We start from the raw sequence: 14,901 nt of genomic DNA, 5'->3' as shown, positions 1-14,901 counted from the left end.
TTCTGGCGCTGTTTTTCCTTAAATTCGCGATTAATTTTTAAAAGGTATATTTAGCAACACTGCGTCAACAGCGAAGTCTACAGTAAGCAGAATCATTGCTGAATGTCTGCAGTTTTTTGAGAATCACATTTGCGTCCAATGGATAAAAAAAAAAACAAAGTTGTAAAATTTGTAAAGTAAACGGATATTTTATTAAAAAAAGTATATAATTCAAAAATTTGTTTAAATTATTATTTATGTACTATTATTGCGACTTATTTTGCACACAAATTGATAGCATTCATTCCAGAATTTGGGTCTCGGCACAATCTGCCATCCTCTCTGCAGCGTCAGCCATCCTTTGAAGTTTGTTTGTGTGTGCTGCTTCCAAAAATTGGCACTCCTCTGACGAACTCTGGATTCTCTTCCATATATTCAACTAGTGCCCGCAGCTGTGTAGTTGACGATTTTTTCGTGCTAGAATTGAGGAAATAAAAAATATACATATTTTTGTTGTTGATATACTATAATTGTATTTATTACTTTTACTTACCTTTTTGTTTCCATTTTCAATCAAGCAAAAAAAAGGCAAAAAATTTTGCATGTCGTATTACCCAAATACGCCAGTTCCATATGTTAAAATCTGCGGACTAATATAATTATAACAATTGCATGAATAATTGTTATATTTTCAAATTTCATGTGTTCTCAATTTTTGTTTCAATCAACACAAAGAAAAGAAATTGTTCAATTGTAAATGTTGAGAATGTTTAACTTTGAAATTTGGTACGCCCGACTTTGGGTAGCATTCATATAAATACATGTGTTTTACTTGTGTGGTAAAAATATCGACCAAGTGCGTCGAATTTTAGTTAACGCTGTAATGTCGAATTATATGATAAGACGCCAGGATTCGATTGGGGTTGTGATATTCTTTTATAATATTTCAACAATTTTGCCATGTCACGCCATGTTGTTTATGTACCTTACGTGCGTTTCCAGTAAAAATTACAAAAGTAATATATACTCGCACACATGACATAATTACAGAAGGTACCCCCAAATTCAATTTTTTTCTTTTTGTGCCTTTATTCCGTCAAAACATATACACATATTGTGTATATGTGTGTGTATCGTTTTGAATAAAAAACAACAATTTGAAATTCTTTCAAATTTGGTTGCAAAATAAATGCACATTTTCTCCGTAAATTTTCTATTATTTTAGACTTAATCTTGTGCAGTAACCCCGAAATTTCATTCTGGTTTTGCGGATTTTTCCCAATATAAGAATTTTGTTAACAAAAATTAAAAAGTAACAAGTTTCTTGGATGTTATTGAGCCATGCTTGCACGTAATGGAACAGAGCTTTTTAGCTTTTGGTAGAGAAAAAAAAGAAAAACGTTGTAGTCTCCGACATAGTCAACTTACATCAAAATAACGGATCGAAAGATTTCACAATTTATGCAAATTGTACTTTATTCTAATTCTTGACATTACTACCTAAAACATAATTCGAAAAAACTTCGATTTATTTTAATTAGACATACATTACTGCAGATATATAAACTAGTACTATTTCCCGATTTCACAAAATACCTTACTTAAATCACATTTTTCCTTTACTTGTTCAGAAGTTGGTCGAAAACTGTTTTTAGGCTCAACTTTTTTGCCCTGAGCCTTATTAAATTATAAGAAATATTTTTTGTTTAATTTTTAGTTCTTTTATTTGGATTTTGGGGTAGTGCAATTTTAGATATAAAATAGTTTTAAGTTATAAATAGTTTTCACTAGTTCATAAGTTTTGCTTTATTTAGATAATTTTATTTAGTTTGTAATTCAATAGTTTTTAAGTTTTATCTTAATTGTAAGTTTTAAGTTAGCAGGTAAGTTTTAGCAATAAGTTACACAAGAAACACTTAATCTTTTTGGTAAAATTTTCACCCATTTGTTGTATATTGTATGTTGTAGAAAGTTTTTGTTTAATGTAGATAATTTTGTAATATTCTTTGTTTTTTGTAATTTTGATGTTTTTTTGTTGTATTTCAATGTTCACTGTTTCTTTGTAAAATATAAATGTTGTTAGTTTTTTTCTTTTGTTTTTGCACAGACACTTGTCACTCGTGTGGGGAAACTAGCGCTCGCGACGGTAATTGAAAAAGAACTAATTATTGTCCCATTTGCATCGTCACATCTAACCAGTTTTGGCTGATGACGATGCTTAGTTATTGGAATTCAGCATTGGAATTTACCGGTGGCTGCATCAATGTATGTGTGTATGTGTAGGTGTTTATATTATTTACATAATTTTGTTTTGATGTAAATTGTGCGGCCGCCGGTCAATAACCAATAAACAGTATTGGGCAAAATTATAGCAATTTTATGAACATTTTCTGGGCTCCTAATGACAAGTGTAAGTATTCATTTGAAATATACCATAAGGATCCTCGGTCTTCAGTTCCTCGGCATATTCTTGATGGGTCCGGCAAACACGTAGCCCAGTTGTGTATTGTAAGCCAGGACATTGCCAATTCCTGCTGCTGTACACCCATCTTTCCTTATGGCGGAGAACGTGTCCGCTCCCAGTTCCACATCGATTGGACTATTTCCTCGGGGATCAGGGTCAGCAAGGGCGTAATTTGTAAAGCATCTCGTGGGGTCTTCTAGTATTGGGTCTGAGTAAATGCGTCTTGGGAGATCTTCGATAATTACTGCATTTACCTTCAGACTCCAAGTACTGTTTGTGCGGTGGGGCGAAACGGTGAAGGTGGTGAATCGCTCCCCTTCGACTGCAGACCCAGGCGACGGAACGCGGCATACGAAATCTTAGACATCGTCGCAGATTGGCTAATAATGGCTCGCAGCATACTAAAACCCTCCATGCCCTCGGCCGTTATGCGTACCATCGCTGTTGGTACAAAAACCAAATCCCATGCGAAGGCTGGAGTGGTGACGGCTATGTTGAGGGATACCTCGTCCAATTGAAACGCCCCGTGCAAAAGGGTATGGTCCCGGGCAGTCGGGGGCCAAATGACTTCTCGCCAGGCAATTTCGGCAACCGTTCACAGGCACTGAGGGCATGGTCATCTTGGCAGAGCCCACACGAATATTGCCAATAACTTGGTCTCTCATGACTTGGCCGGGGTCTTACATCAGATCTGCTTCTCTGTCGCCTTTCAGGGGATGTGGAACTGGGACGTATGGGTCTATTGGCGCTTCTTGCTGTTGGTCGGGCATTTGAGTTCGGGCTATGGCTGCTATCGTCTAGACGGCAGTCCTGGTCGGGCGAGTACTAAATTCTTTTTTAAGTGAGAATCCGACTAGTCAGTCGGAAAACAATTTGAAAATTTTTGTTATGGGTCTGCTAATGTTGCCACTTGCCGCCCGTATGCCTACAACCCTGGTATTTTGATCACTGCCTGGATACGTTTTTTCGATACGACCTAACTTCCATTCATGCTGAGCCAATCTATCATCTTTTACGACAACTAAATCTCCTTCTTTGATGTTCTCTTTTTCACATTTCCACTTAGTTCTTCTGTAAAGTTCGTGAAGATATTCTAACTTCCATCTGTTGCAAAAGTATTGTGAAATAACTTTGAGTCTTTTCCAACGACTGACTAGGCATAAATCTGTATCTGAAATGCCTGGTTCAGCTGGGGTAAGAATAGGTGTTCCTATTAAGAAATGACCAGGTGTCAAAGGGGAAAGGTCGTTTGGGTTGTCGCTAGCAGGACTTAAGGGTCGTGAGTTGTGACAGCCTTCAATTCTTGATAAAATGGTGGTAAATTCTTCGAAGGTAAAATTCATTTTTGGCATACTTTTTCGCAAATGAATTTTTAAATGATTTGACGCCAGCTTCCCACAAGCCGCCCATGTGCGGAGCACCAGGAGGAATAAATTTCCAAGTAAGATTTTGAGTGAAATTATTTTGAATTGTGCTATTTTGAATATTCTTCGTGAAAGCTAATTTATCTCGCTTTAGTAGATCAACCGCTCCCACAAAGTTAGTTCCGTTGTCCGAAAATATACAAGACGGATAACCTCGCCGACTAATAAACCTGGAAAAAGCGGCAAGAAAGGCATATGTCGCCAAATCGCTTGTGGGTTCTAAATTATAGCTTTAGTGGCGAAACAAACAAACAGGCACACGTAGCCTTTTGTATTAAAGCAGGCTCTTCCTGAATTTGATGACTTCCTGACTTTTAATGTTAAAGGGTCCTGCGAAATCTACCCCTGTGTTTGTAAAGGGTCGAGAAAGAAAAGTGCGTTCGGGTGGTAGCGAAGCCATTATTTGAGTTTGGGTTTGTTTTTTGTGAATTAAGCAGATTCGACATTTTCATATGGTTTGTTTGAGTAGCGACTTGAGACCAAATATCCAGAATTCAGACCTTAATACTCGGGTCATTAATTGATTACCCCCGTGTAAAGTAACCTTATGAGTGAATTCGACTAGCAATTTGCTAAGTTTTGCGCCATGTGGTAATATTATTGGGTGACGTTCGCTATAGGTAAGGGCTGGCGACTGTACCAATCGGCCATTTGCTCTAATAATACCCTTTGAGTCTATAAACGGGTTGAGTGTCAACAGAGGACTTGAAGGAGAAATTTGAGTCTTTTTCATAAGTGTGTTGTATTCGTCTGCACATACGAATTTCTGCGTACGAATTATGCAAGATCGTTTTCCATCTTGGATTTCATCTGAAGTAAGGTCTTTTGATGAGGTGCAAAAGTGTTGCCTATTTGCTCCAGTATTTTTCAAGAGTCTTAGGGCGTATGCATATGATCGATAAACTTTAGATAATGAGGAGACATTTTTTAAAGGGTAATCGAAAAGAGTCATGGCTTTTGCCGTTTTGGCTTCCAAATTTGTGTCATTTGGGATTTCATACGATGGCCAACGGTCTTTTGGCATTCTGAGCCATTGAGGTCCCTGCCACCAGAGATCACAAGTCTTTAGCTCTGCGGGAGAACATCCACGGCTCGCAATATCCGATGGATTATTTTCCGAATCAATGTCTCCAATTCTCTTGTCCAACATTATCGGCAATTTCCGAGACTCTATTTCCAACAAATGTGCTCCAATGACAAGGAGGCTTTTTTAACCATGCTAAGACGATGGTAGAATCGGTCCAAAATTGTGTCGAATATTTTGATATTTGTAGGCTATTTACAATGGATTTAGCTTACTTGGAGAGTAATACTGCCCCGCATAACTCGAGTCTGGGTATTGATAGTTTTTTAATAGGAGCGACACGAGTCTTTGCTGCTAATAAGAATGTATGTGTCTTATGGTCAGTATTTTCCTACCTAATATATAAAGTGGCTCCATACGCGCTTTGCGACGCGTCACAAAATCCATGAATCTCTACAGAACCATCTAGCGTGTATTGAATCCATCGAGGAACTCTGAGATATTCAATATCTTTGCTGTTTTTAACGAAATTGTTCCAGTTCATCTGAGTTATTGGCTTTAATTGATCATCCCAGTCAATTTTGTCTAGCCAGATTTGTTGCATTATTAGCATAGCTACAACAACCACCGGTGCCAGCCATCCACATGGGTCAAACAATTTGGCTATTGTTGATAAAACTTCTCGTTTTGAAGATACATTTTTATTTTCCATTGAGGGTGGTGTGAAAGAAAAATAATCGCCTGAGATATTCCATCGAATTCCAAGGGTCTTAGTTGAAGCATCTTCGGAAATGTTTAGCCAATTGAGTGGTAGCAAATGTTCAAGTGGAATATCTTGTATTATTTTGCGATCATTTGATGCCCATTTCATGAGTGTAAAACCGGCAGAGTCTAAAGCGGCAGTTAATTCCTTTCGAGCTTTTATTGATTCATCTTCAGTATGATCGCCAGCTAATACATCATCATACAAATTATTCAAAATTATTTTTGCGGCTCTAGGGTATGATTCTTTTACATCTTCTGCAAGTTTAAGAAGAGTTCTCAATGCTAAATATGGTGCGCAGTTAACTCCAATTGTAACTGTTAGCAGCTCATAATCCTCTACTGGGTTTTCCGGAGACTTTCTAAAGACAATTCTTTGATATTTTGTTTAATTCGAATCCAAAAGCATTTGGCGATACATCTTTGTTATATCTGCATTAAAGGCATACTTGAAAAATCTCAATTTTAAATTTTTTTCCTCGCATTTTTTGAATGGGAGAGTCACCACATATCTTACATCCTTGTTTCGTATTTCTGTTTCAGTGTAGTTTTGTTCACAAAATTGGTCTTCTTCTGACCGTAAAACTTTTTTAGGGGTCTCTTCCACCTCCCAAAAACGTGTAAGTACTTTCTCTATTGAAGTTGTATTTAGAAGTGATATTTGTTTTCGTTGAAGGATGCTTCCTGGTATGGGTCCTCCAACTATCCATCCAAATTTGTTTTTTTTTTTTTGTGTTAAAATTGATCCAAATATTTTCATTGGAGTCCCAATTGTGAATATTAATAGTCCTATGTCCATTCCACTAAGTAAATCGATTGGTTGACTAACGTAAAATTTCGGGTCAGCCAGCTCTAATGCTGTTACATCTCGAAGTTGTGACTCATCTAAGTTTTGTGGTGGTAGATTTGAAGGTTAATTCTTTAAAAATGGAGCCCAGACTTCCAGTTTAAAGCTAGGGTCGTATTTGGATCTTATAGTGAACAAGCAAGATTTCGTTGAAGTCTCAGAAATAAGTTGACTTAAGCCAGTGACGTGAACTAAGTTGTTCCGTGTAGGTAATTTCAAAAAGTTTTTCATCTTTTCCGAAATAAATGTGGATTGTGATCCTGAGTCTATTAAAGCTCGGGCACCGTAAAGTTGTCCTTTGGTTTCAATTTGTACTATTGCTGTGAAGAGTAGTGTTCCTCCAGATTGTCGCTCACAAATTTGCTTATCTTGGAGGGTCAAAGTAGTAATAGTAGTTGGTATTGAGTTAAATTATTTTATTGAAGTAAGTTCCATTTGAGTACAATGTAATATATATATATATATATATATATGGAAAAAAAATCTCGAAAGCAAAGGTTACTTATATAATTGCAAGTATTAATAAATTAAACAAAATATACCTCAACACTTCCCCTTGTTTAAATGATTAATATTGAGAAGATTGATGAAGTAATGCAATCGAATTTTCGGTAGCGGTTTGGTCATCATGTCTGCTATTTAATATTCAGTTGAAATTTGAGTTACCAAAATATTGCCTTCAATTACCTTTTCACGAATGAAGAAGTGTTTTAAAGATATATGCTTCGTTCGCTTGTGAAACTCTGGATTTTGAGACAGTCGGATAGCAGCAGTATTATCGATGTGAATTACTGGAACTTCTTTATAACTGTTTAAGTCATTGTAGAGGTTTTTCAACCACATTAATTCCTTAGCGGCCTCACTAGCAGCTATGATTTCGGCTTCGGTTGTTGAGGTAGATACAGTTGGTTGTCTTTGCTTATTCATGATATCGGACTGCCTGCATAACACGCTACTACTCCAGTTGTTGATCGTCCTGTGTTTATGCAGCCTCCATAATCTGCATCGCTATAACATTCCAATTTTGGTTTGCTGTTCGTTTGATAAATTATTCCATAATTAAGTGTGCCAGAAATGTAACGAAAAACTCGCTTAAGTCTTTCTACATCTTCAATTGTAGGGGATTCAGGAGATCTTGACAAAACATCAACACTATATGCCAAATCCGGTCTAGTTTCCAACATTAAATACATTATGGCTCCAACTGCTTGCCGATATGTAAAATCAGTTGTTGATTTTTGAACATCAGCAACGGTTGCAATACTTTCCAATGGAGTTGATACTGCTCTACATTCCGAAAACTTAAATTTCTCCAAAATTTTCTTAGCATATGACTTCTGACTTATTTGTACACATTCATCCGACTTTTCAATTTCCAAACCAAGAAGTAACTCGCATCATTGATTGTAATTTTGAATTCTGTTTTAAGTTCATCTAGAAAGATGTTCAAGTCGTTTACTTCAGACGCAGCAATTAGACCATCGTCTACATACAGAGCAAGAATTACTTTCGTTCCCAGTTTTTCTCTGATGTACAAACAACTATCAGCAGAACTTACTTTAAACCCCAATTTGATTAAAAATTTTTGCATTCTGGTATTCCAGCACTGTGGTGCTTGCTTACTTACTTACTTACTTTTTAGAGAACAAACTCTGTTTGTACCGTCATCAAATCCTCTAGGCTGTTTCATGAAGATACTTTCGTCCAACTCTCCATAAAGAAAAGCAGTTGAAACATCGAACTGCGCTAAGTGCATCTTCTCTGTGGCAGCAACACTCAAGAGAGATCGAATTGTGGACATCCTTGCGACCGGACTAAAAGTTTGGTCAAAAGCAACTCCTTTGGTCTGATTATACCCTTTGATGACAAGTCTTGCCTTGTACTTGTCCACACTGCCATCTGCTTTGGTTTTTACTTTGTAGACCCATTTTGATGGTAGAGCTTTGGCTCCCTTCGGAAGTTGAGTAAGTACCCAAGTTTTATTTTCAATCAAAGAACTCATTTCCTTTTCCATGGCAGCTAACCATTCTGAGCGTTGGTCACCTTTAGTAGCTTCAGAATAAGAGCTTGGAGTTTCTATGCCATTAACCAACTCCTGGGATATCATAGCCAATTCTTCATGAGTAGCATTTGAAATTATTATTTTTCCATTTCTTAATTTTTTGAAATTGCATGTTCTTCAAAATCACTTTCAGAATTTGAATTTATTCTAAATTATCTTCAGTGTTCGACGAATCTTTAGTTAATTGGTCATTTTCTGGTTCTACAGATTGATCCATCTCTTCTCGTCTTGAATGAAGTCATTGTAACGTTCAATATCAGTTAAATCAAAACGTGTTGTATCATTACCAGGATTTACTTTCGTTTGATAGGCAATTTTTTTTCTTCTTCTATAGTCAATTTCTCTTCTAAGCGATTATTATTTATTTTTTCTAGAAATTCAACATCTCTTGAAACCTTAACTTCTTTCGTTTCTGCTATATAAATACGATATCGCTCATCTCCATCATATCCTACCAAGTATCCTTTTACAGCTTTCTTGTCCATCTTCTTTCGCTTTTGAATTGGAATGTGCATATAACATGTTGATGCTATGATTCGCAAATGTCGTATTCTAGGTTTCTTACCATACTATTTTTCGAAAATGTCGTATTCTAGGTTTCTTACCATACTATTTTTCGAAAGGACTAATATCAGCTTGAGATGACTTTCCTGTCCTGTTAAATATGTATATTGCTGATCTTACAAACTCACACCATAAGGATTCTGGAAATTGAACTTCTTTATTGGCATACTTAAAGGTCCTTGCCATTTCCACAATCGTTCTATTCTCTCTTTCAGCGCTCCCATTTTGCTGTGGTGTATATGGAGCAGTCAATCTATGACTAACTCCGTGCTGAGCAAGAATTTTTTTCATATCATCGTTGTCAAATTCACCACCGTTGTCACTAATTAAAGTTTTTACAATATGTCCTTGACATTTTGCATGGATCAACATCTCTTTAAGCTAATCTTTGACATCTTATTTTTGTTTTAAGAAATACCCATATCGATATTTTGTATAATCATCTTTAAACACTACAAGGTACCTGTATCCTTTAAATGAAGGTATGAAAGGGCCACATACATCTGTTGATACTATTTCTCCAGGTTCAGTCGCAGCTTCGTCTTCCAAAAGGTTTTCTAGAAGATTTTCCAAAAATGCAGGGTTCACAATTTTCAATTGTTTTCTTCATTGAAATTCCCATTTCTTTTTGATGCTTCATTTTAACATGGCGATAGTCCTGATGACCCCATCGTTCATGGTATAACTGTAACAAGGACTTTTCTGCAAGCAAGGATATATTCTGTGTGTGCGATTTTGGTCGAACGTTAAGCTTGTATAGTGTACCATTGATTTCTCGTTGGCCATGTACTACAAGTTCTCCATTAACGTACATTTTACATTCCTTTGTGGTAGATGTACTTTCGCTATTCGGTTTCCTGTCGTGTGCTGCTAAAATCGAAAATAGGTTTCGAGATATTGATGGCACATACCATACGTCGTTAAGAGTTACAATTCTCTCCTTGTTATCGACCTTTGATAACAGCTCTATTTGTCCCTTCCCAATAGCTCTTAAACACTCTTTTCCTGCAGAATGTATAGAATTGGGCTGTTCAAATTCCTCGTATTTCACAAAATACTTATCCGAATTTGTAACATGCTTCGTTGCACCGTTATCAAACCACCATTCCAAACTCGAATTTAACTTCATTTGTCATTGTTTGTAGTGCTAAATTGGTATGATCCACAATTAGTTTTGATTTGGAGAGCTTGCCATCAGCAATCCACTTGCGACATTTCTTTATCCAGTGGCCTTTTTTCTTACAATAATGGCAAATACTTTCCTTTTTTTGTACTTACTTTCTTGTTTTTGGAGTACTTCTCATTGATGACTAAAGCTTCTTGATCTTCAACATTCTCAGACTTCTTGAAATTGCGTTCACGGAGACATAGCTGCATAATGAGTTCGTCCAATGACTTATCTTCGTCTTGAGTTAACATCATCCAACTCGATTTGAACATTTTGAATGATGATGGTAGAACATGCAGAATCTTACACATAAGAAGCAGTTCAGGAAGCTTTTGATTACCTTTTAATTCCAAACCGGCATTAATTTCGGTCCACAAACTTTTAAGTTTATCTACCCATTCGAACGAAAACAGTTCTGTGCACATCTTGAAAAGTTGGTCTTTGAATGTTGCTTCAAATTGTTGGCTTAATGCTTCCCAAACATCAGCAGCCGATTCTTTGTCCATTACCTTGACATATATCTCATCAGATATGGCAATGGTAATAAGGGTTTTGGCAAGACTGTTTATTTTTCTGTATGCCGCAGACCTAGCATTGTAATCCCTTACAACAGCCTCAGTTGCTCCATCTTTTAAAGGTTCTGGCTTTGCAATTTTTCCTAAAACCACATCCAGAGCTCCTTCATAAAAGTCGAGGAGATCCTTGACCTTTCTTTTCCAAATTGCCCAATCGCTTTCTCCATTTAATGGCTTGATTGTCTTGCTAAACTCCATGATTCTGACGTTTTTAAAATATTTTTCACAATTCCAAAAAAAATGTTGAGTCATGGAGGGCCCATAACCTATTGAGTTAAATTATTTTATTGAAGTAAGTTCCATTTGAGTACAATGTAATATATATATATATATATGGAAGAAAAAAAAACTCGAAAGCAAAGGTTACTTATATAATTGCAAATATTAATAAATTAAACAAAATATACCTCAACAGTTGGTTCTAGGTTTGTAGTGGACTGTATTTGATTTGTAAGAGCAGCAACACTAGTACTAGGACGTGCTTCCACTCGAGCTAGGTATGAGTTGGTTGTTTGGGTTTCCGTTCCCTTGTGTAACAAAGTATTGTGTTTCATAGTACAAATACGGAAGCCAACGCGACTTTTGCAATCCTTTACTCCGTGATTTGATGACAAGCAATTGTAGCACAAGTGTGAAGTTTTCACGATGTGAATTCTGTCATTCACACTCCTTTTCAAAAATTCGCTGCAATCTCTTATGAAATGATTTGATTTGCAGACTTGACAAGTTTGAGTATTTTTCGGCTTATTTTGTTGAGGTAATATTACATTAGTAGGTCTTCCTCCAAAGTTGTTTTTATTTTTTGAGACATTTGTTTGAAATGTTTTCAAAAATCTAGGCGTGTAATTGCTTTATATTTCCAACTGATTCCAAAGTTTTGAATTTGTTTGTTAAGAAAGCGACAAACTGTTCCCATTTTGGAATTGGTTTACAATCGCTTAATGAGTTCTCGAATTCTTCTAAAATGCCTCTAGGTAATTTTGTTGAACAAATGTATATTAAAATCGGATCCCATCCTTTAACATCGACATCAAGCATCCCCAGTGTCTGAATGCTGCTATTAACAGTGCGTTGTAGTTTTTTCATTAATTTGCATTCGTTTATTCTCGTAACGATCTGTGAGATTTTTCCATGCTAATGTAAATCCATCATTAGTTAGTGGGACATGTGAAATAATTTATCTAGCTTCTCCTGCTGTCTTTTGCTTTAAATGGAATAATTTTCGACATTGCTTAATTTTGAGTTGTTAATGTAAATTGCCGAAAATAGATCTCTGAAAGTTGGCCATTCTCTAAAACCACCTTTAAATGTGTCGGTATCGCATGGAGGTAGCCGCGATACATTAGTAAAATCCACTTCCCTTCCTTGTTGTGACATTTCTGACTCTCTTTTCATTTTTTCTCGTTTTTTTTCATCCAAAAGTTTTGTATTTGTCCATTTATTGAACTCAGCGCTTTTTGTACGATGCCATGGTATCCATATAGTGCTTCCTCAGTTTATTTTTATCGATCGGCTTTCCTTCCTTTTCTGAAACATAATCCCCGCAGTCTATTTATGCTCTTTTGACCTGGTCCCATGCAGAGTCCAACTCCATCCTTGTTGTTTTCAATGTATGTACCGTGTCATCAGGTTTGGTTATTGAAAAAATTGAAATATAATCCAAAAGATCGTTGACGCAATTTGTGAATTTATCGCTTAAAGTTTTATCCATTTTGAAAGCTGAGCGTTAACCTTTACGAAATTCTTGTTGTGTTACAAAAAAGAAAAGTTGCGCAATGAAAAGGACTAACTTTGTTTAGAATTTAAACTTTTATCCAAAATTTTATTTTTAAAATGAGGATAATTTTCTCTCTCCAATTTTTGTCGACGAAAACGATCTTATCTTATTGGATTGAGTCAAATTATATTTCGTTTCCTTTCAAGAGTTTCAAAATTTTTGAAAAATTTCAAAAATTTTCTTTGTATTAGACGCCGGACTGATTTGATTAAAAATGTTTGTTGGGTTGCCAGAAGGAGTCAACTTTTAGCCAAAATGAGCAAAAAGGAAAATAATATCTCTTAAAGTCCACTTACAGGAGGATTTAATTTTGCAAATCGACAAATAATCCAAAAGTTTTTAAAACAAAAGTGTGTAAACTAGAATTGCAAAAACAGAAACTACCAGAGATGTATTGCTGCAATAAACGATTTTTGTTTCTTTCAAAAAATCACGAGAGTCTAGTTTGATAGTTAAAGAGAAGTTTAATGTTCCAAAAAGTTTCAGAAAATTAAAAAAAAAAAATCAACGAAAGAAAAAATGTGTGTTGGGTTGTCGACAAAAGTTTCAAAATTTTTACTTAAAATCGCTTAATATCCTTTGACAGGAGGATTTTATTTTATAAAAGGCAATAACTTTGATTATTGCTGTGAAAATTTGTCTGATTCAACAAATTTTTTAAATTCGCCAAATTTTTCGATAAAATTCGCAACGAGATTTAGAGAAAACTATGTATGTATAAATCCAAATATTTCAGCAGAAATATTTCAAACAAATAATTTGGGTCAAAAATCCAAAAATTTGAGCAAAAATTTCCAAAAAATTTGATTTGGGTCAAGGTCCAAATATTTCAGCGGAAAATTTTATGTTCCAGCAAAGTATTTCAAAAGAAAATAATTTGGGTCAAAATCCAAATATTTTCAGCATAAAATTCAAGAAATTGCAAAAAATGTCAAGGAAGAAATTTTTTCCCAAAAAGTTGTCGTGTTACAATATCAAAAAATCTCCAAAATTTCAAATAAATTTGTAGTTTAGTTTCAAATGTATGTCTGTCCACCAGACGCTTGCTTGTTTGCCAATTTTTTTTCCAAAAATTTCAAAAAAATTGTATGTTTTATGTCTGTCGACCAGACGCTTGCTTGATTTCCAAATTCTTATCAAAAATTTTAGGTTATTTTTCGTCTGTCCACCAGACGCTATTTTTTAAACGGGTTTTATTTACTCGTTTATGTATTCGGGTGACGCCAAATTTTTCCAAAAAATATGGCGATAATATATTGACGCTTTGTTTCCAAAAATTATATACAACATTTTTGCAATATGGCGTTTATATGCTTTTTCCAAAGTTAAAAGCTTATGTATTTGTGTCAATATGTATTCACATGAACTCCACGTTCAGAAAATTCCAAGATTTTTGTATGTATATATATTTGAAAATTCCCGCTATTTCAGAAAAAACAAAATGTCTGTCTGTTTTTTCCCGGGTCAAAAGCCAAATGTCCGTCCACAAAAATTGCTCCAAATGGAAAATTTTCCTTCACAGTGTCTGAGTGGGCAACTAGCAGCATTGAATATGGGTCAAAGTGTTATTTCAAATTATGGGAATATGCGGGTCAATGCAAATATTGAAGATTTGCCTGCTCCCGAAATGCCCTTTTGTGTCAAAAAAGATAATTTCACGAGTACTCACTTTAATGTTGGGTTTTTACGGGTCTCGATGTTATACCTTGTTTGTTGTTGTTGTGCTGCGTGTGTCCGTCCGTCTCTCCTTGACTGCTGTATCCGCACTTTTCTTATGCCACTGCTTTTTGTGTCACTTTATATTGTCTCTCGAGTATCACTTTTTATTGTCTCTTCTTTGTATAAAAAAATTAATGTCACTTTCTTTTTTAAATTTGTTAATTAATTTTTTTCTTTTTAAAATTGAAGAAAAAATTTAATTTTTCTAAAATTTTATTATTTTTTTTTGTAGCACTGTGTAACTTTACTCTTTTTACACTGTGCAAAGTCTATTTTGTGTTAATTACTTATTTTTTTTTTCAATTTTCTTTTTTTTTAACTTTAATTTTTTTCTTTGCACTTATTTTTTACACCCACTGTTATGTTTCACTGTTCTTGTCTGTCTGTCCACTCACAAATTGTTTTTTTTAATAACTTAAAAAACTTTCACTTTTTGATCCGGCTCTGGAGGACCAAATGCTTTTAGGCTTACGTTTTTTGCCTTGAGCCTTCTTAAATTATAAGAAATATTTTTTGTTTAATTTTTAGTTCTTTTA

Source organism: Musca domestica, unplaced genomic scaffold (assembly GCF_030504385.1).
Source record: "Musca domestica strain aabys unplaced genomic scaffold, Musca_domestica.polishedcontigs.V.1.1 13, whole genome shotgun sequence".
In the NCBI taxonomy this organism is placed as follows: domain Eukaryota; kingdom Metazoa; phylum Arthropoda; class Insecta; order Diptera; family Muscidae; genus Musca; species Musca domestica.
This window is presented reverse-complemented; position numbering follows the sequence as displayed.